The sequence below is a fragment of the Triturus cristatus genome, chromosome 1_1 (assembly GCF_964204655.1).
Source record: "Triturus cristatus chromosome 1_1, aTriCri1.1, whole genome shotgun sequence".
Classification (NCBI taxonomy): Eukaryota; Metazoa; Chordata; class Amphibia; order Caudata; family Salamandridae; genus Triturus; species Triturus cristatus.
Genome location: NC_140579.1, coordinates 199,752,430 through 199,774,301, shown reverse-complemented (window position 1 = coordinate 199,774,301; position 21,872 = coordinate 199,752,430). Strand labels below are relative to the sequence as shown.

The following is a 21,872-nucleotide window of genomic DNA, read 5'->3' as shown; positions in this document are numbered from 1 at the left end:
GCAAGTGATAATTACTGTAACAGCCTGACACATTTTCCTTATAGTTTAGAGAGGCAGAAAAGAGCACATTTCCTAACAGCTACTTGAGACCATGAGCATGTGGAACCTGGGTGAGTGATTAGACTAGAGCAAAGGAAATGAGCCTTGGTGATGTTGAATGTGTTAGCGTTACACACTGCTATCTGAAATACCACACAGTGCTGAATAGTAAGCATGGGAGTGCAGGAGAAGCACCTGGCTGTGTGCTAAGAGTGTGTTTCTGGAGACTGTGTATTGTCAGGTGCAAGAGAGATCTGCATGGACACTTGCACAACTGCATGAAGACTGCATACATGTATGTAAGAGCACATGTGGTAAAGGTTAATTGGGCTTTTGAACATGTAGGAACTACCTCACCCATTGCAGGAGTGGATGGAAAATCTACCCTCTTGTTTTCAAATGTGTTAGCATTTGCCTCTCATCTGTGAGATGGTGATGTGTGCTGCATGCTAACCATCACAGTTCAAGAAAACAAGCTGCCCCTTTCCTACGAGTGCAAGTCTTACAAAACAAGAGCAACACAAATTAAATCTCTGACAACAATTCCTGTGTGCACACAGACTCATGGTGTGATTCTAGGCAGAACACGATATTTGATTGGCAATTTCAAAGCACATTTACTACTGTGGTAGAGCAAGTGATAATTACTGTAACAGCCTATCACATTTTCCTTATAGTTTAGAGAGGCAGAAAAGAGCACATGTCCTAACAGCTACTTGAGACCATGAGCATGTGGAACCTGGGTGAGTGATTAGACTAGAGCAAAGGAAATGAGCCTTGGTGATGTTGAATGTGTTAGCGTTACACACTGCTATCTGAAATACCACACAGTGCTGAATAGTAAGCATGGGAGTGCAGGAGAAGCACCTGGCTGTGTGCTAAGAGTGTGTTTCTGGAGACAGTGTATTGTCAGGTGCAAGAGAGATCTGCATGGACACTTGCACAACTGCATGAAGACTGCATAGATGTATGTAAGAGCACATGTGGTAAGGGTTAATTGGGCTTTTGAACATGTAGGAACTACCTCACCCATTGCAGGAGTGGAATGAAAATCTACCCTGTTGTTTTCAAATGTGTTAGCATTTGCCTCTCATCTGTGAGATAGGTATTTCTGCTGAATGCTAACCATCACAGTTCAAGAAAACAAGCTGCCCCTTTCCTACGAGTGCAAGTCTTACAGAACAAGAGCAACACGAATTAAATCTCTGACAACAATTCCTGTGTGCACACAGACTCATGGTGTGATTCTAGGCAGAAAACGATATTTGATTGGCAATATCAAAGCACATTTACTACTGTGGTAGAGCAAGTGATAATTACTGTAACAGCCTGACACATTTTCCTTATAGTTTAGAGAGGCAGAAAAGAGCACATGTCCTAACAGCTACTTGAGACCATGAGCATGTGGATCCTGGGTGAGTGATTAGACTAGAGCAAAGGAAATGAGCCTTGGTGATGTTGAATCTGTTAGAGTTACACACTGCTATCTGAAATACCACACAGTGCTGAATAGTAAGCATGGGAGTGCAGGAGAAGCACCTGGCTGTGTGCTAAGAGTGTGTTTCTGGAGACTGTGTATTGTCAGGTGCAAGAGAGATCTGCATGGACACTTGCACACCTGCATGAAGACTGCATACATGTATGTAAGATCACATGTGGTAAGGGTTAATTGGGCTTTTGAACATGTAGGAACTACCTCACCCATTGCAGGAGTGGAAGGAAAATCTACCCTGTTGTTTTCAAATGTGTTAGCGTTTGCCTCGCATCTGTGAGATAGTGATTTCTGCTGAATGCTAACCATCCCAGTTCAAGAAAACAAGCTGCCCCTTTCCTACGAGTGCAAGTCTTACAGAACAAGAGCAACACAAATTAAATCTCTGACAACAATTCCTGTGTGCACACAGACTCATGGTGTGATTCTGGGCAGAAAACGATATTTGATTGGCAATTTCAAAGCACATTTACTACTGTGGTAGAGCAAGTGATAATTACTGTAACAGCCTGACACATTTTCCTTATAGTTTAGAGAGGCAGAAAAGAGCACATGTCCTAACAGCTACTTGAGACCAAGAGCATGTGGAACCTGGGTGAGTGATTAGACTAGAGCAAAGGAAATGAGCCTTGGTGATGTTGAAAGTGTTAGCGTTACACACTGCTATCTGAAATACCACACAGTGCTGAATAGTAAGCATGGGAGTGCAGGAGAAGCACCTGGCTGTGTGCTAAGAGTGTGTTTCTGGAGACTGTGTATTGTCAGGTGCAAGAGAGATCTGCATGGACACTTGCTCAACTGCATGAAGACTGCATAGATGTATGTAAGAGCACATGTGGTAAAAGTTCATTGGGCTTTTGAACATGTAGGAACTACCTCACCCATTGCAGGAGTGGATTGAAAATCTACCCTGTTGTTTTCAAATGTGTTAGCATTTGCCTCGCATCTGTGAGATAGTGATTTCTGCTGAATGCTAACCATCACAGTTCAAGAAAACAAGCTGCCCCTTTCCTACGAGTGCAAGTCTTACAGAACAAAAGCAACACAAATTAAATCTCTGACAACAATTCCTGTGTGTACACAGACTCATGGTGTGATTCTAGGCAGAAAACGATATTTGATTGGCAATTTCAAAGCACATTTACTACTGTGGTAGAGCAAGTGATAATTACTGTAACAGCCTGACACATTTTCCTTATAGTTTAGAGAGGCAGAAAAGAGCACATGTCCTAACAGCTACTTGAGACCAAGAGCATGTGGAACCTGGGTGAGTGATTAGACTAGAGCAAAGGAAATGAGCCTTGGTGATGTTGAAAGTGTTAGCGTTACACACTGCTATCTGAAATACCACACAGTGCTGAATAGTAAGCATGGGAGTGCAGGAGAAGCACCTGGCTGTGTGCTAAGAGTGTGTTTCTGGAGACTGTGTATTGTCAGGTGCAAGAGAGATCTGCATGGACACTTGCACAACTGCATGAAGACTGTATAGATGTATGTAAGAGCACATGTGGTAAGGGTTAATTGGGCTTTTGAACATGTAGGAACTACCTCACCCATTGCAGGAGTGGAAGGAAAATCTACCCTGTTGTTTTCAAATGTGTTAGCATTTGCCTCGCATCTGTGAGATAGTGATTTCTGCTGAATGCTAACCATCATAGTTCAAGAAAACAAGCTGCCCCTTTCCTACGAGTGCAAGTCTTACAGAACAAAAGCAACACGAATTAAATCTCTGACAACAATTCCTGTGTGCACACAGACTCATGGTGTGATTCTAGGCAGAAAACGATATTTGATTGGCAATTTCAAAGCACATTTACTACTGTGGTAGAGCAAGTGATAATTACTGTAACAGCCTGACACATTTTCCTTATAGTTTAGAGGGGCAGAAAAGAGCACATGTCCTAACAGCTACTTGAAACCAAGAGCATGTGGAACCTGGGTGGTTGATTAGACTAGAGCAAAGGAAATGAGCCTTGGTGATGTTGAAAGTGTTAGCGTTACACACTGCTATCTGAAATACCACACAGTGCTGAATAGTAAGCATGGGAGTGCAGGAGAAGCACCTGGCTGTGTGCTAAGAGTGTGTTTCTGGAGACTGTGTATTGTCAGGTGCAAGAGAGATCTGCATGGACAGTTGCACAACTGCATGAAGACTGCATACATGTATGTAAGAGCACATGTGGTAAGGGTTAATTGGTCTTTTGAACATGTAGGAACTACCTCACCGATTGCAGGAGTGGAAGGAAAATCTACCCTGTTGTTTTCAAATGTGTTAGCATTTGCCTCTCATCTGTGAGATGGTGATGTGTGCTGCATGCTAACCATCACAGTTCAAGAAAACAAGCTGCCCCTTTCCTACGAGTGCAAGTCTTACAGAACAAGAGCAATCGAATTAAATCTCTGACAACAATTCCTGTGTGCACACAGACTCATACTGTGATTCTAGGCAGAACACGATATTTGATTGGCAATTTCAAAGCACATTTACTACTGTGGTAGAGCAAGTGATAATTACTGTAACAGCCTGACACATTTTCCTTATAGTTTAGAGAGGCAGAAAAGAGCACATGTCCTAACAGCTACTTGAGACCATAAGCATGTGGAACCTGGGTGAGTGATTAGACTAGAGCAAAGGAAATGAGCCTTGGTGATGTTGAATGTGTTAGCGTTACACACTGCTATCTGAAATATCACAAAGTGATGAATAGTAAGCATGGGAGTGCAGGAGAAGCACCTGGCTGTGTGCTAAGAGTGTGTTTCTGGAGACTGTGTATTGTCAGGTGCAAGAGAGATCTGCATGGACACTTGCACAACTGCATGAAGACTGCATAGATGTATGTAAGAGCACATGTGGTAAGGGTTAATTGGGCTTTTGAACATGTAGGAACTACCTCACCCATTGCAGGAGTGGAAGGAAAATCTACCCTGTTGTTTTCAAATGTGTTAGCATTTGCCTCGCATCTGTGAGATAGTGATTTCTGCTGAATGTTAACCATCACAGTTCAAGAAAACAAGCTGCCCCTTTCCTACGAGTGCAAGTCTTACAGAACAAAAGCAACACTAATTAAATCTCTGACAAGAATTCCTGTGTGCACACAGACTCATGGTGTGATTCTAGGCAGAAAACGATATTTGATTGGCAATTTCAAAGCACATTTACTACTGTGGTAGAGCAAGTGATAATTACTGTAACAGCCTGACACATTTTCCTTCTAGTTTAGAGAGGCAGAAAAGAGCACATGTCCTAACAGCTACTTGAGACCAAGAGCATGTGGAACCTGGGTGAGTGATTAGACTAGAGCAAAGGAAATGAGCCTTGGTGATGTTGAATGTGTTAGTGTTACACACTGCTATCTGAAATACCACAAAGTGCTGAATAGTAAGCATGGGAGTGCAGGAGAAGCACCTGGCTGTGTGCTAACAGTGTGTTTCTGGAGACTGTGTATTGTCAGGTGCAAGAGAGATCTGCATGGACACTTTCACAACTGCATGAAGACTGCATGCATGTATGTAAGAGCACATGTGGTAAGGATTAATTGGGCTTTTGAACATGTAGGAACTACCTCACCCATTGCAGGAGTGGAAGGAAAATCTACCCTGTTGTTTTCAAATGTGTTAGTATTTGCCTCGCATCTGTGAGATAGTGATTTCTGCTGAATGCTAACCATCACAGTTCAAGAAAACAAGCTGCCCCTTTCCTACGAGTGCAAGTCTTACAGAACAAGAGCAACACGAATTAAATCTCTGACAACAATTCCTGTGTGCACACAGACTCATGGTGTGATTCTAGGCAGAAAACGATATTTGATTGGCAATTTCAAAGCACATTTACTACTGTGGTAGAGCAAGTGATAATTACTGTAACAGCCTGACACATTTTCCTTATAGTTTAGAGAGGCAGAAAAGAGCACTTGTCCTAACAGCTACTTGAGACCATGAGCATGTGGAACCTGGGTGAGTGATTAGACTAGAGCAAGGGAAATGAGCCTTGGTGATGTTGAATGTGTTAGTGTTACACACTGCTATCTGAAATACCACACAGTGCTCAATAGTAAGCATGGGAGTGCAGGAGAAGCACCTGGCTGTGTGCTAAGAGTGTGTTCCTGGAGACTGTGTATTGTCAGGTGCAAGAGAGATCTCCATGGACACTTGCACAACTGCATGAAGACTGCATAGATGTATGTAAGAGCACATGTGGTAAGGGTTAATTGGGCTTTTGAACATGTAGGAACTACCTCACCCATTGCAGGAGTGGAAGGAAAATCTACCCTGTTGTTTTCAAATGTGTTAGCATTTGCCTCGCATCTGTGAGATAGTGATTTCCGCTGAATGCTAACCATCACAGTGCAAGAAAACAAGCTGCCCCTTTCCTACGAGTGCAAGTCTTACAGAAAAAGAGCAACACCAATTAAATCTCTGACAACAGTTCCTGTGTGCACACAGACTCATGGTGTGATTCTAGGCACAAAACAGTATTCCTGGGTGATACCAGTACACCTTAACTTATGGTGAAGACATACTCCATAATATCTTACAAGTTCAAGGCAGTTAAATATCTTCCAAAATATAAAATGTAAAACACAACTTTAAAAGAAGAAACAAATTTCTATTATTTATATCAAAATACACCACATACATCCCCTCTCAAATTCATAACTCACCTTTAAAAGTAGTTAGTTGAGAAAGAAATGTGGCACTCACACAGCAGATTATCAGAGCCAGAATCTCTGAGCTGTACACCTCTCACCAGAACTAGTAAATGGCAAACGTTCCCTCTCTTTTTTCACACATATACATGTTAACTTCAAATCACATTGCTTCCCACATTTTTTCAAATGGAAATACACATTTCTATTGGTTGCAAATTTCAACCCTTTTCCAAATCATTCCTACCCCCAACATGACTTCTGCCTGCTACCATAGCAACAGGTCATGGAACACTGGTGTGAGCAGAGAGGTCAAAAGTTCAGCACACAATGTTTCTAATCCAAACAGCAAGAGTGCTTGACTGTGCAAACCTAACAGCAAATCCAAAGTAATGTTCTGTGGGATCACATTTTTCTGAACCAATACAAAACATGCTTTTAAAAATGTAAACATACAGCCTAGTTTTTAATGTAGAATGGTGTGAAACAGCCAATGAGTTCTTTTTATTAAAAAAAAAGTATGTAAGCCTCCATTTTACAACCATCTTTCTTTTCATATTGCCATTCTACTGAAAGACACCTTCTGAGTGCATCCAGATCTCCTTGAAAGATGTTCACAGTGTGGATTGTAGGTCATAGCTATGTCTTCTGGAGTGAAAAGTATGCAGAAAAAAGAGGTATTGTGAAAAACCTTGCTTTGCCAAATGTAGACATTAAATGGATTGGTCAGAGAGGGTTAAAGTGGCACCAATTAATGCCTTTGGTGAAATCCTTTCTACATCTCCCACAGCCTAACCTTATAATTGTGCACTGTGGTGGAAATGACCTAGGCACTTTAACTGGGGTAGGTCTGGAAATGCTTGTTAAGGACACCTTTGTGCAATTGATGTCACTTTTTCCACAAACTACCTTTGTATATTCTAATATATGCCAAAGGCAAAAGTGGAACTGGTCCAACCAATATTGTCCGCAGATTGAGAAAGCAAGAAAGCACGTCAATAAGTCTGTTTCTGCTTTCCTCAGAGACTATGGTATGGGTTCTATATACCACAACAACTTGCGTTACAACATGCAAGGCATTTATAGATGAGACGGTGTACATTTCACAGATGAAGGGAACAGAGTCTTCCTCTTGAACTTTAGACTGTGCATCGGTACTTACTTGTAGGTACCAAAAAACACTCAATGAACACAACGGCTCTTTTTAGAGCCAACCAACATCTAAACACTTAAACTTGATTTTTAATTCTATTTTTTTTCATATTTTTTCCACCGTGCGCGCACCGTGTTCGCACCCCGCGATTTTTTGAAAAAAAGTAAAATGTTTTTTTCACTTTTCGGGATCCTTCAGAGACCCCCTGACAAAGGCTAGGGGGTGAGGAACTCTCTACCCTGCCCCCTTTTCACGTTCTCCACCTTTCTTTTAAATGGAAACACACATTTCTATTGGTTGAAAATTTCAACCCTTTCCAAATGATTCCTACCCCCAACATGACTTCTGCCTGCTAGCATAGCAACAGATCATGGAACACTGGTGTGAGCAGAGAGGTCAGAAGTTCAGCACACAATGTTTCTAATCCAAACAGCAAGATTGCTTGACTTTTCAAACCTAACAGCAAATGTTTATGTTTATGTTTTTACGATTTTTATTGCGCACGGATACCCTAGGGTGTCTCGGCGCATACAGAACTTCCTACTGACAAAGGCATCTGAAGGAATCACTGGTTGAATAACCAAGTCTTCAAAAGCTTACGGAACATGATAAGGGTAGGGGCAGTTTTTATAACAAATGGGAGGGAATTCCACAGCCTAGGAGTTGCTACCAAAAAACGTCTGTCTCCCCATGTGGAGGTTCTGGTGCGTGGCACAGGGAGCAGGTGTGTAGAGGCTGATCTTAAAGTTCTATTGGGAACATAAATACGGAAAGCATCCTTCAGGAACTTAGGTCCTGAGTCATGAATGGCTTTGTAGGCAATGCCTAAAGCCTTGAATTTTATCCGACTCTTTACTCTCAGCCAGTGCAGCTGGTGAATGGCCGCAGATGTAGGGTGACGAAATGGAACGTCAAGCATTAATCTGGCTGCCGCATTCTGTACTGATTGCAGCTTGGCTAGAACCTGCTCCTGAGCATTAAGAAAGAGGCCATTGCTGTAATCCATTTTTGAGAAAACAAGGGTGGTAATTAAAGTTTTTCCTGCAGTAGAGGGGAGATATGGCAGCAACTTCTTGATCTTTCTCAGTATATAAAAGGAAGATGCCGCCACAGCGTTGACATGATGCTTAAAAGACAGTTTATTATCGAACATGATGCCGAGATTCCTGACCTTGGTTACTGGAGTGGGAGGGGGACCCATATCACTGGGCCACCAGATCGCAGACCACTCTGGAGAAAGCCTACCAAAGGTCAGCACCTCGGTCTTATCCGAGTTCAATTTTAAACTGTTGTCCGCCATCCACGAGCTAATGGCCATCATCCCTTCCTGGAATTGAGCGGCGACTGCGGGACCATCCTTTTGAATAGACAGCACCAGTTGGGTGTCGTCAGCATAGGTGGTTAGCCGCAGCCTGTGAGCTTTTATAACCCTCGCCAAGTTCGCCACATATATATTAAATAATGTGGGGCTTAGCGAGGATCCCTGCGGAACCCCGCAAGGGAGAGTAAAAGTGGGTGAGTAAAAATTACCCAACTTCACCGCTTGAGTTTGGTTGGCCAGAAACGAAGCGATGAGATCTTTTGCGTGATGAGTTACCCCCATGGATGCGACACGGTCGACCAAGATGGAATGGTCGACCGTGTCGAAGGCGGCGGACAGATCAAGGAGCACCAGGACCGCCGCCCCCCCCTGATCCATGATGGTCCTGATCTCATCAGAAGCTTTTATCAGAGCCGTTTCTGTGCCATGATATTTCCTAAATCCGAACTGAGTATCATCCAGAAGATTGTGATGGTCAATAAACTCGGATAATTGCAGGTTCATAGCTGACTCAAATATTTTGGCCGGAAAAGGTAGGCAAGCAATAGGCCTGTAACTGGCTGATTCGGTGCGATCTAGAGATGGTTTTTTCAATAATGGTTTAATAGCTGCCTTTTTCCAGATTTCCGGATAGATGCCTCATCGAAAAATGGAGTTGCAAAGGTCCGTTAGAGGAGGTGCTATGACCTCAGTGAGAGTATTCAATATCGAAGGGGGGCATGGGTCAAAAGGGGAGCCGGACTTGATGGAAGTAACCAACCTACTAATGTATTCGGATGAAACAGGAAGAAAGTTGGTGAACTTAGGCATATGAGAAGGAGGGTCAAGAGCAAAGAGACGTGTAGGGAGGGAAAATGACAAATAGATCATGGAGACTTTGGTAAAAAAGAAACTGGCCAGCGCATTGCACAGGACTTGAGAGGGTTCCGTCGGAGGGCCTGTAGGGGGGTTGGACAGGGTGTCGACTACCTGAAACAGCTTTTTGGCAGAGTTTTGAGCTGATTCAATTTGGGCCAGAAAGAAAATACTTTTGCATTTTACAATGGACTTTTTGTATAGTGCTAAAGCATCTTTATAAGTCTGTCTATCGACAAGATTATAATGCTTTCGCCACCGCCTTTCTAGGTTCCTACAGTATTGACGCTGTAAACGGAGATCATCCGTGAACCATGGAGCAGATGGTGATACCCTATTTGAAATAAAAGATTTCACCAGAACCACACGGTTCACTGCGTCAGAAATCCATTCCTGATATCTGCTGGACGTTACACTGGGATTAGGGGAGACCCCTAATCCCTAATGTTCTGTGGGAACACACTTTTCTGAACCAATACAAAACATGCTTTTAAAAATTTAAACATACAGCCTAGTTTTTAGTGTAGAATGGTGTGAAACAGCCAATGAGTTATTTTTATTTAAAAAAAGTATGTAAGCCTCCATTTTACAACTACCTTTCTTTTCATATTGTCATTCTACTGAAAGACACCTTCAGAGTGCATCCAGGTCTCCTCCTCACTCCCTGAAGAAGACTGCTGTTCTGCCATTTTCAAGTAAAATTGATAGCTGTTCACCTCCTTGTCCCAGGAAATAAGAAGAAATAGTGAGGGGAGTGGGTGTGGTGTTTGAAGATTCTGGAACAGAAACTACTATGAACCAATGCTTCTGAGTGGCATTTATAGAGGAGATGGTGTACATTTCACAGATGAAGGGAACAGAGTCTTCCTCTTGAAATTTAGACTGTGCATCGGGACTTACTTGTAGGTACCAAAAAACACTCAATGAACACAACGGCTCTTTTTAGAGCCAACCAACATCTAAACACTTAAACTTGATTTTTAATTCAATATTTTTTCGAATTTTTTTCCGCCGTGCGCGCACCCCGTGATTTTTTGAAAAAAAAAATAAAATGTTTTTTTCACCCTTCGGGGTCCTTCAGGGACCCCCTGACAAAGGCTAGGGGGTCAGGAACTCTCTACCCTGCCCCCTTTTCACATTCTCCACCTTTCTTTTTCACTATCACACACAAAACACACAAAATGGCGGCCGACACTTCCTGAACTCGACCGATTCGAATGTTGACTGACATGTAACCACCAATCAGAATTACGCTTGCGCACGTTATGGTGCGCGCACGGTGCGCGTGCGGTGCGTGCACGGTGCGCGCTTATAGATATTTATGTGCTTTTAACTGCAATTTTCTCAGGAACTACTGAACAGATTGACACCATATATGCAAAAGGCACATGCCTGACCTGAGGACTACCTCTTTGCCAAATTTCAAGTAATTCTGTTCAGCCGTTCGGGCTGTACCTTCGACTAAAGGTCCTATGGGAAAATGCATGGGGAAAACGTGTTTTGGGACCCCCCTTTTTCCTCAGCCCCCGCTTGACGAATCACCCCGAGACTTTCAGGGTAGGAGCTGAGCGGAGCACCCCATTCGTTTTGAAAATTTCGCGAGGATTCGTCAACCGGCGCCAAAGTTATTCAAAATAGAATTTTCAGATTTCCTATGGAAACTCGGTCCTAACTATAACTATCTACTGGCGACCGCCAGTAGATTATATATATATATATATATTGCATTGGAAGAATTGGAAAGGAAGATGGATAAACATTAGAAAGAGGACCAGAAGAAGAAACTCAGGTCAAAACCGACTATGCAGTAGCCAGAGTGTACACGTTTGCCAGACGATTTGATGCCCTCCACACGAGATAGAGAATGGACCAGATGTGGGGAAGAGTGGACCCTGCATCCAGTGTGGAAAGCTCGGAAGTTAGCTCTGGGGATGAGGGGGCAACTGGAAATTTACCAAAACTGGATTTTTCTGGGGAGCTACAGTTACTGCAAATGACAACAAGGGGGAGAGGCAGAGACCTAAATCAAACAAATGCCAAAGAACAAGATGGGGCAGGAAAAGGAACACGTGGCAGAGGAGGAGGGAAAAAGAAAAATCTAAAAGACTACGAGAAACACATACAGCTGCTCAATAAAGGCTGTCCTTTTGTCCAAATTCAAACATGGACTTTTCCGATGCCAGAATCAATTTGTACAAGTTTTGCCGTAAGCTTGAATTGAAAAAGTACGTTGCGAACAAAACAAAGAAAACACGAAAACCTGCAAAGGAAAATGAACCGGAATTGTCCATTTTAACAGCAAGACAGCAAGAAACCTCCACACCTAACAACTCTCATGAGCTTGGATGAACAACCAGGTGTTAAAAGAGAAAGAGAATTGAGTGATAGAGAATTGTGTATGACGTTCAACATTGATCCTGACATGTCTGTCCCAAGTGGGAGTAAGCTCCAAGTTTTGTCCCCAGTTACCACTTGGGAACAAGGTGGATCTATTTCAGTAATTGGTATCAGATGGTTTGAAGAAATTGGCAGTTAAGGGAGGAAAGGGCCACTCCAGGAGAAGCAGTGACAACATGACATTTGAAGACTGGGCAGCTCTGAGTGAATTACAAGACAATAAGGACATCATCATAAAGCCCTCTGATAAAGGGGGAAACATTGTGATTATGGACAGGAGCAAGTATTTATTAGAAGCAAGAAGACAACTTAACAATCGGAGTCACTATGAGAAACTGCCAGTAGATCATTCAAGAGGAGTAATGAGATTTCATACCAAACTGGAGGAATGGCATGATCTGGACCTACTAGATGACAATGAATTTGCCCATCTTAAAAAGGACTGCCCAATTTAACCAACCATTTACTTCTTACCAAAGGTACACAAGAGTTTAGCTAACCCCCCAGGTCGACCAATTGTGAGCTCCTGTGACACCCTCCTAGAGAATGCATCGAGATTTGTGGACATTTTCCTCTTCCCGTATGTCTCCAACGTGCCCTCGTACATCAGGGATTCCATGGATTTCCTTAACAGGATTAACGACATCCCCAGGAAACAAAATTACATCATGGCCACAGAGGATATCGTACCCCTTTATACATCAATCATACACAAGGATGGTTTGGAAACTTGCTCAGTCTGCTAAGCCACACAGAAATGCTGCTGGGAATGATGGAATTTTGTCTAATAAATAACATCTTCATCTTTGATGGAAAATTATATATCCAGAAGCAAGGAACAGCAATGGGGCTTCCTTTGCCCCTACATATGCAAATCTTACGATGGGGTTCTGGGGAACAGAAACAGTAGGAGCAGGAGAACACGCAGAGAGCCTGAAAAAAGTCATTTTATGGTTACATTTTATCGATGACCTCTTTCTCTTATGGGAAGGAGAGGAAGCAGAACTTATCACCTTTTTGGAGTCACTGAACATCAACCCCCAAGGTTTTAAATTCACATATACAATCAGCAAGATGGAACTCACTTTTTTTGATGTCCAACTTTATGTATCTGATGATAAAATCTGCACAAATGTTTTTAGAAAACCCACTAGTGAAAACAACTTACTGTTTGCAAACTGCACACCCCAAAGCTTTGAAACGGAGCATACTGTATGGCCAGTTCCTCAGAGTCAAAAGGACCTGTTCAGAGGAAAGAATCTTTGAGGAACAAGCATCGGACATGACACAGATTTTTAAAACAGGGGTATCCAGTGTCGGTCGTGAAGGATGCTTTACGGAGAGCAAAACAAAAGAATGTAAGTGATCTTCTGTTGCCCAAGAGTAAGAATCTGGAGGAGGCTGATGGGGAGTGCAAGACAAGGTACATCATGGACTTCAATAAATCAGATAATGAAGTGAAGAAACTTATTAAGGATAACTGGAAGGTTCTTGAGCAAGATGATGAACTAAAGGAGACCATACAAGGTCACCTGAGTATAACTTAGCGTAGAATGCATTCCCTTGGTGACCTATTGATTCAGAGTTTTATGCCACAACAGCAAAAAAAAAATCAGTGGTTGGACACTCCCCAAAACAACAGGATTACATTAGTGCATGAAATACAAAGCCTGCAAATGGGGAGACAACAGGACAGAAGTGAAGCTGTTTGATGGCAAAGTGAGGAAGATCAAAGAACACATACACTGTGAGAGCACCCATGTTGTGTATGCATTAGAGTGTGAATGTGGGATGTTACACGTAGGGAGCACTATCAATAAACTTAAACTACGAATCCTGCAGCACATGCAAGCTATCAACAAGAAAGATTACACATATGTTATCGCGAAATACATCTGGGAGCATCACAATGGCGACGTGAGCAAATTTAGGTATTATGGAATCCAACAGACCTTCGTGAATCCAAGAGGAGGCGACAGGGAGATGAAATTACAAAGAGCAGAATCAAGATGGATACTTTTGTTGGGTACTGAAAGCCCATGGGGTCCGAACACAGACGCTGAACTACATGTGCATTTGGATTGAGCTTGTGGGTGATCCTTTTGAACATCTTGAAAGTCTGTATATAGGATATTGAGGGTACATGCTCCACCCGCTCTGTTCATTTCATCTCCCGGAACAACCAGCTATACTTTCTAGAAACAGGGGGGACTTACATCAACAGGGTTAATGATATCTTGCTTCCTACGGGTTTAGATCAAATAGTGCCCCTTTTCCCCATGAAAATAAGCTTGGCAAGAATATGAGACATCTATGTGAATGAATTGTTTGTAAGAGTAATTTTCATGCTATTTTGACTCCTCCGTGTAACTGGCTTCACGTTTTTATCCTGCATGACCCCAATGGCTTATCTATCTTTGCACTTTGCACTTTAACCAACTTTGGAAGCTGCTATATTGATATTTAACTTTTGTACTTTACATTTCTGCCACCTTATTTTTGGCATATCGCACTTTGATTAACCTTATATACTGCCAAGTATTTATATTATAGGTACTTTATACCGCTGCCTTCGTGCTTTTCGAGTGACCTATCTTACTCTTGCACTTTGCATTTTGCATTTTGATCTAGCTTATGATGCTGCTATGTATATTTGTGAAATCTCGATTTCTCATTTTAATGACTGATAATTCAGCATGAAGTACTTTATGGTAACTTGGTGTCAACTATGGCATGTATCTCAGGTACAATTAACTTCTTTCCTGACTAGTAAGAAAATGCAATAATATATTAATATAAGGTGTCCTGGGGATGGACCCCAGGGATAATCTATAGCTAGCAGCTTAGAAGTACACGAGCAATTTGTGGAATTACTGTAATTTTTTAGCAGCTTGTCGGTGTTAGATTGCGTGGCTCGATTTGGGCAATAGTGCAATAATTCATTTGGGTGAGTTGTTACTGATGGTTCGAATAGAAATTGAAGCACTTTGCACCTTGGTAACTATTTAGATGATGTACTGTATATACCTTGACGACAGCTGAATGTTGAAAGGTTCAAATATGCAGTGATAACCAGCTTGAACAAATCCACGTATGTCAGGGGATGATATTATGGAAGATTCATTAGAGATGTGCTTTAAATGTTGTTAGAAGACAGGACCGAGAGTATCTCTTGTCCTTACCAAGGAGAAGGGGTCAATGTCCCAAGATGTATAGCTGGGAGGCAAATATTCATGTAAACCCAAGGAAAAATTGATTGTATGCCATATAATTTGTGTAATTGATGGTTAGACGCATTCCCTGTGGATATGCACAAATAGAGGGTACCATTGATCCTCTCTCTCTCTCCGTCTCCTACTCATACTCATCCTCCCTCCCACTCTCATTCTCTGCTGTATATATATTTGTTCAAATTTTTTCATGATTTAGTTCTTGGTTTATACTTTCTCTCCTCCTTCTCCCGACACGTAGTGCACATCTACGGTGTCACCACTGGTGTTAAATGAGCATTAAAAAGAAAAAAAGGTAAAAGAGAAAGGATAGAAATCCTGCTGCAAACATTTATGTGGTTATTTGTAATATAAATGGCTTGTGTCCCATTGTTTGTTAATAAAGTTTTTGTTGTTGAGGTGTGGGTGGGGCGTTTGCCCCTTTAAATAGATACACTCTAGACAATATCTCTATGGCCCTGTCGAAGGCTACGGCTGAAACGCGCAGGCCATTTTCACCTTGATGCTATGTAATTTCTAAATACATTCACTACTTGGAGCATTACCTCTTTGGTGGTGCCGTGTCCTTCTGTGTGCACAGTGGAGCTTGTGTGGGGGCGCTCCAATTGCTGCAGAAAGGATCAATTCTACATATATATATGTACATTTTATACACAATATTAAAACTAATAGGTAGTAATTACATTGCAAGCCTGGAATATATTGCGCAAAGGGCAAAGCATAACGTGCATAGATAAGTCAAATACAGTGCAGAGCAAAATGTATGAACATGTGGTCCTTACAGAAGCCAAACTTACACTATACACATTATTCATAAACATTGAAGGCCCAGCATAAGTGTGCCATCCCACAGTCCAAATAGCACCCACAGAGTGCTAAAGTATAATACTAATGATCTGGGTGCCTTAGAGCGCTTTCCCTTGGCAGTATGCATCAGCTAAACAAAAATACTGTTATGCGCATAACTCAATTGTACGATCAAAGAAAAGGAGGGGAAGAAAGAAATACCATGTACCAAGAACCTCAAACTAAAATTTAAGGGGGTCCATCAAGATATCTGTATAAAATTCAAGCCCAACATAGTGTCATACAAAAGACATGTTACAGAAATCTGTAGATTGAGCAACAGTGTGTAACCCATTAGCGAACGGTTGTGCAGCCCATAATAGAAGACCAGAGACTAGGCTAAAATCTTGCTCCTCTGAAACCAGATACTTAGCAAAAATTGACTTACAGCAAATCCTGTATAGTTTGAAGTGACAGTTTTCTATACTCGAAGGATTACCAAATAACTCCTAGTCCTTAAATTAGGACACACTGGTAGAATTCACTTTCGTCAAGCGCCTCGGTACGCCGAGCAGAACAGAATATGCTCCTGAGCTTCAGAACTTGTATCACAAGTGGGGGAAGTGCTAGACGACAATCCATTCCTCTACTTCATCACAAGTGATTTGAGTGGTAGATTGCCCAGCCTGAATCTTACATACAGGCTTTTGGCAGAGGGGGCGTGATATTATCGAAAAACAATTCAAAATGTGGTGCACACTTCAAATCAAAGTATTGACTGGCCAGGCGCCCATTGCCCCTGTTTAAAACATAACTGTTGGAAACAAAGGTTCAATAAAAGGATTTCAAAACTGCAACATTGGCCTTTTTAATAGTTTCTGGGTTTACAACATCCCCATTAGACCCAGTTTGGTGAACAAACTAGATGCATTCTTTAACCAAGGAACTTTATATGAGTTCGCCAAATCATTAGTTCCTTTATACAATTCCTATAATCAGCTAACTCAGGTGTGGTCCACAGTCTTAGGCAGTAAACCAAAGGCTTCAATTTTGCTAGGTCTGAGATTCTCTTAAGCCCGGTATTAAAAAATAGAGGTACAAGAGATGTACTTACTGGAACTGAGACAAGAGATCTTATAAAACAATAGCTCATTTCTGCGCATCATTAAAACCCCACAGCTCAGCTCCGTAAAGGCCAGCATTATGTGCCTTGACTCTGTAAACTGCCAAGGCGGGTGAATTTGAGCGCAAGCTGGTTCTAAAATGCATGCGTAAAATGGCTTTGGACCTATGCTGGATAAATAAGAAACTCTTATTAAGTTAAAGTCCCAGACAAAACTGTCAGACAGCTTTTATTCACAAATAATCTAAGCTCTGGACACGCTCCTGCACATTGGACCCCACCCTCAAGGTACATTTCCTGAGTGATCTAGCCCTGAAACCGTAATCCTAGTTTGTGCTGCCTTCAGCTCTAACCCTCTCTGATAGCATAACTTAATGAATCGATCAGTTAGATGTTGAAGGCCCATTGGTGTCTTGGAAGTGCGCAACGAATCATCAGCAAAGAGTAGAATTGTGACCTTTGAACCATCTAAGGTAGAGGAGTCGCTCGGTAAATCCAATAAATACGTAGCCACGTTGTTGACATAAAGAAAATAAAGAGGGCACTAGAACGCACCCCTGGTGGACACCTCTATTTATTGGAATGCATTCAGTAACTTCACCTTTGTCACTCCAGCGCACGTGCGCATAAATATTTTCAGACAAGTGCGCCATAAGATTAAACAAATTGGATGACACACCCATGCCGCCAAGAACACTCCATAGTTTGTCCCGTGGGACAAGATCAAGCACAACACGTAGATCTACAAAACCCACATAGAGATTTTGTTTATTAAGCAAGACATATCTCCAATACAAAATGGCAAATTTAAATGCCTGGTCTACAGTACTGATCTTTACCTGGACACCTGCTTGCAGACAATATTTGGTGTTCATTCACCCAAACTAGCAATTTATCAAAGTCCTGCCTTGCAAAGATCTGTAAAAGAAACTATGGATTTAGGCCCAGATCTCTGTACTGGGGTGAATGTATGACATTGTTCTGCATTCTGTCCATCAATTGTTCTTTTTGCACCTGTCACCCCGAGAGGGACGGATATGCCCAAATGTGGGTCTCGTGCTCTTCATGCCACTGGAATCAAGCTATCCAGGTTGATGAGGGGTGAAACCCCGAAACCGGTCCTAGTATGCTTGTTTCCAGTCCAGGGAGGAACTGGCTTGGCAGTTCAGGCTGGACTGTTCCCATTGGGTGCAGGATCAAGACTGATTTGCATATGGCTGGGTCCAAACTGAAATGGCATGGTGAGCAAAAAAAACTATGGATTTAGGCCCAGATATCTGTACTGGGATAAATGTATGACAATTGTTCTTTTTTCATTTGCAAAGATCTATGGCAGATTATCGGTAAGCTTGATGGGGCGATAGTTTGAAGGATCACAACCATCCCCCTTATAGACTGGAATGATTTCAGCCCCCCTCCAAGTATCAGGAATTTTGCTGTCTGCCTCAATGGCGTTTGATAAGAGTTTGGCATAATTTGACAAGACTAATATTTCAGATTTGAATAAATCCCCAGAAATCTTGTCAGGACCAGGTGCGTTTGCCAATTTGAGGTAACCAAGAGCACCAACGTTGTCAGTTAAACTAAAGGTTCACAACTGCTTGCATCTGTTTTATCAGTGACAGGGATGATACTTCCAGGACTTGAGCCTGAAGGTGAGTTAGCAGTACTAGCCAAGGCATACAAAGATGTAAATTGTGAGACCCATTTGTCTGGCTGTATATAATGAGAGACGGTTCCATCAGAAAGTATGTGCCAAAATGTTTTATTATTATTTGTTCTGTTGGCACAGACGAGGTCTTGTCAATTTTCATCTTCCTAATCGCTCCTCATCTTCTCAAGTGTTGATTTATACTTGCTTCTAGCCTTTGCGATTGGACAGCCAGCTGCAGATCTCATTTAGATTGTTTACACTCGGGGTTAAACCATAGATTCGATTTAACACAGGGGGCGTGTAACTTTTTTTTTTTTTTATAAAAGAGTTCCTGCAGTTTAGAGAAAAACTTGCAGTGAATTTCCATAATGGGGAATTCGTCATCAGTACAACCTACGAAATCAGTCAGATATGCAGCATATGATAGGGTTGGATAAGACTTGCGGCTATGTAACCTGTCTATAATTGTCGGCTACCAGGGGGACAGGCACCTCTGTGTGTTGTAAAGCAGCTGGCATACTAAAGGCATCCCCATACAGGGAAGTGATCAAGGAATTATGATCGATATCAACACGATTATCAAATTTCCTGTTCACAAGGAGTGGCCATAATCTTAATCTGACAATCACACAATAATGTTGCTCAGGGACGGATTGGCACTGCGGGCAGTCGGGCATCGGCCGAAGGGCTGGTGTGTCAGTGCCCTCTGTGGGCCACTTTTAATCTTTCCCAGCCCACAGAAGGCACTGGGCAGGGAGAGTAAAGCAGCTTCGCTGGGGGGCCGTGCAATGTGATCCCCTTGAGCGACGATCATCTGTGGCCTCTCCCTGACCCCCTGCCTTGCCAATCTGCCCCGATGGTGGGCTGGGGAGCAGGTGATGAAATAATCGGCCTCCCTGGGGGCCAGGTGTTGCTCAGGCCCTTCTCACTTCGCCCCCCCTCCCCCCCCCCCACACTCCCCCCCCCACCCCCCCCAGGCCCATGCGGGCCAGAAACTGTGTTTGTGTTTCACACCTCACCCACAGTACTTCTTTTTCAGAGCATGGTGGGTGGGGGATGGTGGGTTTATGATGTGGCCTTGCTGTGGGGGCAAGGTGATGTCGTGCCTTGGGCCATCTTCACATCAGCCCCTCCCCTATGGACGGCCAATCAGCTGTGATTAATGCTTAATCCCCTCCACTGCCAGGCCACTGACCTGAGGCAGTGGAGGGCTGGGGAGGGCTTGAGAAATTTAGTTTTTCAAGGGGGGCTAGCACTAGTTCTGTTGCTCAGCTAATAGAGATCTGGGGAGGGGTTGAGTAATAAGCAAACTAAGAGGTCTCCTTGGCACCAGAGCCCTTCCCAAGAACAATATCTTCACACTTTCATGCCTTGTGTGTGCATAGGGACAATTTGGCCTGAAGTTCAGAGTTGCAGAGATGGGAGGTTTGAGTCCTGGCATCTTCTCTCAACGTCCTGTGATTCTGGGCAAATCGCTCCTTCTCCCAGGCCCTTAAATAAAAAACCTGATCTTGTGTACTGTAATTGGTGCTCATGAATAGCACTCAAATAGCCGTGGGGTGAGTTCACATGATATAAAACTGTCAAAAGGAAGAACAATAAAAAACAAGCATTGACAATGGCAGTATGTCTTGCATTTGTGAGAGTTAGAGCTATTGGCTTTGTAAATGACAATGTATTTTACTCATGTGTTATGGAGTGGAGGTATGTGGTGTGGAATTATGTGGTTTGGATTGGAATAGTTAGTTGTGGAATCATGTGGTGTACAATTATGTTGCATTGTGTGGAGTGGAATTATGTGGATAGTAATTATGTGATTTACATTGTGTGGACTGAAATTATGTAGAGTGGGAGTGTGTGTCATAGAGTAATTATGTGGAATTATATTTTGGGTTGTGTAGTGATGTGTTGTGCCATTTAATTGTGTGGTGTGTTGTTGAATTTTGTGGCATGATGTGGTATTGTGTGGATTTGTCTGTGGAGTGTTGTGTAAATGTGTTGTTGAGTTGAATTATGTGGTGTGCTGCTGAATTGTGTGGAATGATAATGTGTGGAGTGGAAGTGTGTTGCGTAGAACTATGTGGCGTTGAGTGAAATTATGCTGATTACAATTATGTGGTATGATGTGGAGTGTATTTATGTGTATTGTTGCTATGTGGCATCAAATGAACTTAAAAGCCACGTTGCCTTTCTGTTACCAGCAAAGCAGTTGTAAAAATGCAAAAACATAACTAAGAGTGAGGGCTGCCTTTCATCCCACAGAGACACATGCTTAATTACATAATGTAAATTGTATTTATATAGCGCTTACTACCCCTGACGATGAGTTGAAGCTCTCTATTATGAGTAGCAAGCTCCTCCCGGTTAATAGTAGATTAGTAATCTTTTTTTCTTTGTACATTAGATGTACATCTTTGCAGTTGTACTGTACAGGGCTGATGTGAGGGAATGTTACTCAGATGGAATATTTAAACCAATATCACTTGTTGTCTACATGTAACTTGAACTATGATTCTGAGAACATAGGGTGTTTATTGCTTCTTTTGAATTCTGTGTGGCTTTTGATACATATTCTCTTTGGAAAAGTAATGAAGATTCACTTTGCAGGTTTACTTGTGTTCGTCTATGAGCATAAAGTATGACCTACATCTTTTACACTCATTATCTACTTACCTCTTCCTCATTCTATAGCTATGTACCTTTTCTTCTGGCTACCCCATCTTTCAATCTTTACCTTATGTCTCTCCCCATCACACCTATCACTACCTGATTTCTGGTTCTACTTCACCTCTCTCAGTACTCTGCCTCTTTACCGCTCTGTTAACCTCCTCTTTTTCCCCAGCCCGCAGTTGGTACACACAAAGAAAGAGGGGATGGGGGATAAGGCGGCAAAAGGTACTTACATTCAGGGAAAAGTACAAAATTTGTGATGGAGCTAGATTTCATTTCTTTTTAGTGATTTTCAGAATGTTTTTATGGCTAATATGCAAAATGTATTTCTTTGTTTGTTATTAGAGGTTCTATTCTCCAAGGCAGATCTTCAAATCTGCTCTTCCTTTTACTGATCTATCCAGAGATTCCACTCTTAGCCTGTCCCCTTGACTTTGTACTATATTTCTGATTCATTTGACGAACAGAGCCAAGGACATAGCTGGTTGGGAAAGAGCATCTAACTA

At 42.3% G+C, this 21,872-nt stretch overlaps 1 long non-coding RNA gene across 1 annotated transcript in view; it reads right to left on the bottom strand.

Moving 5' to 3' along the window:
- Nucleotides 1-21,872, bottom strand: part of LOC146869972 (uncharacterized) — a 386,278-nt gene that overhangs the window by 353,934 nt on the left and 10,472 nt on the right. The gene's annotated exons all lie outside the window — the stretch shown is intronic.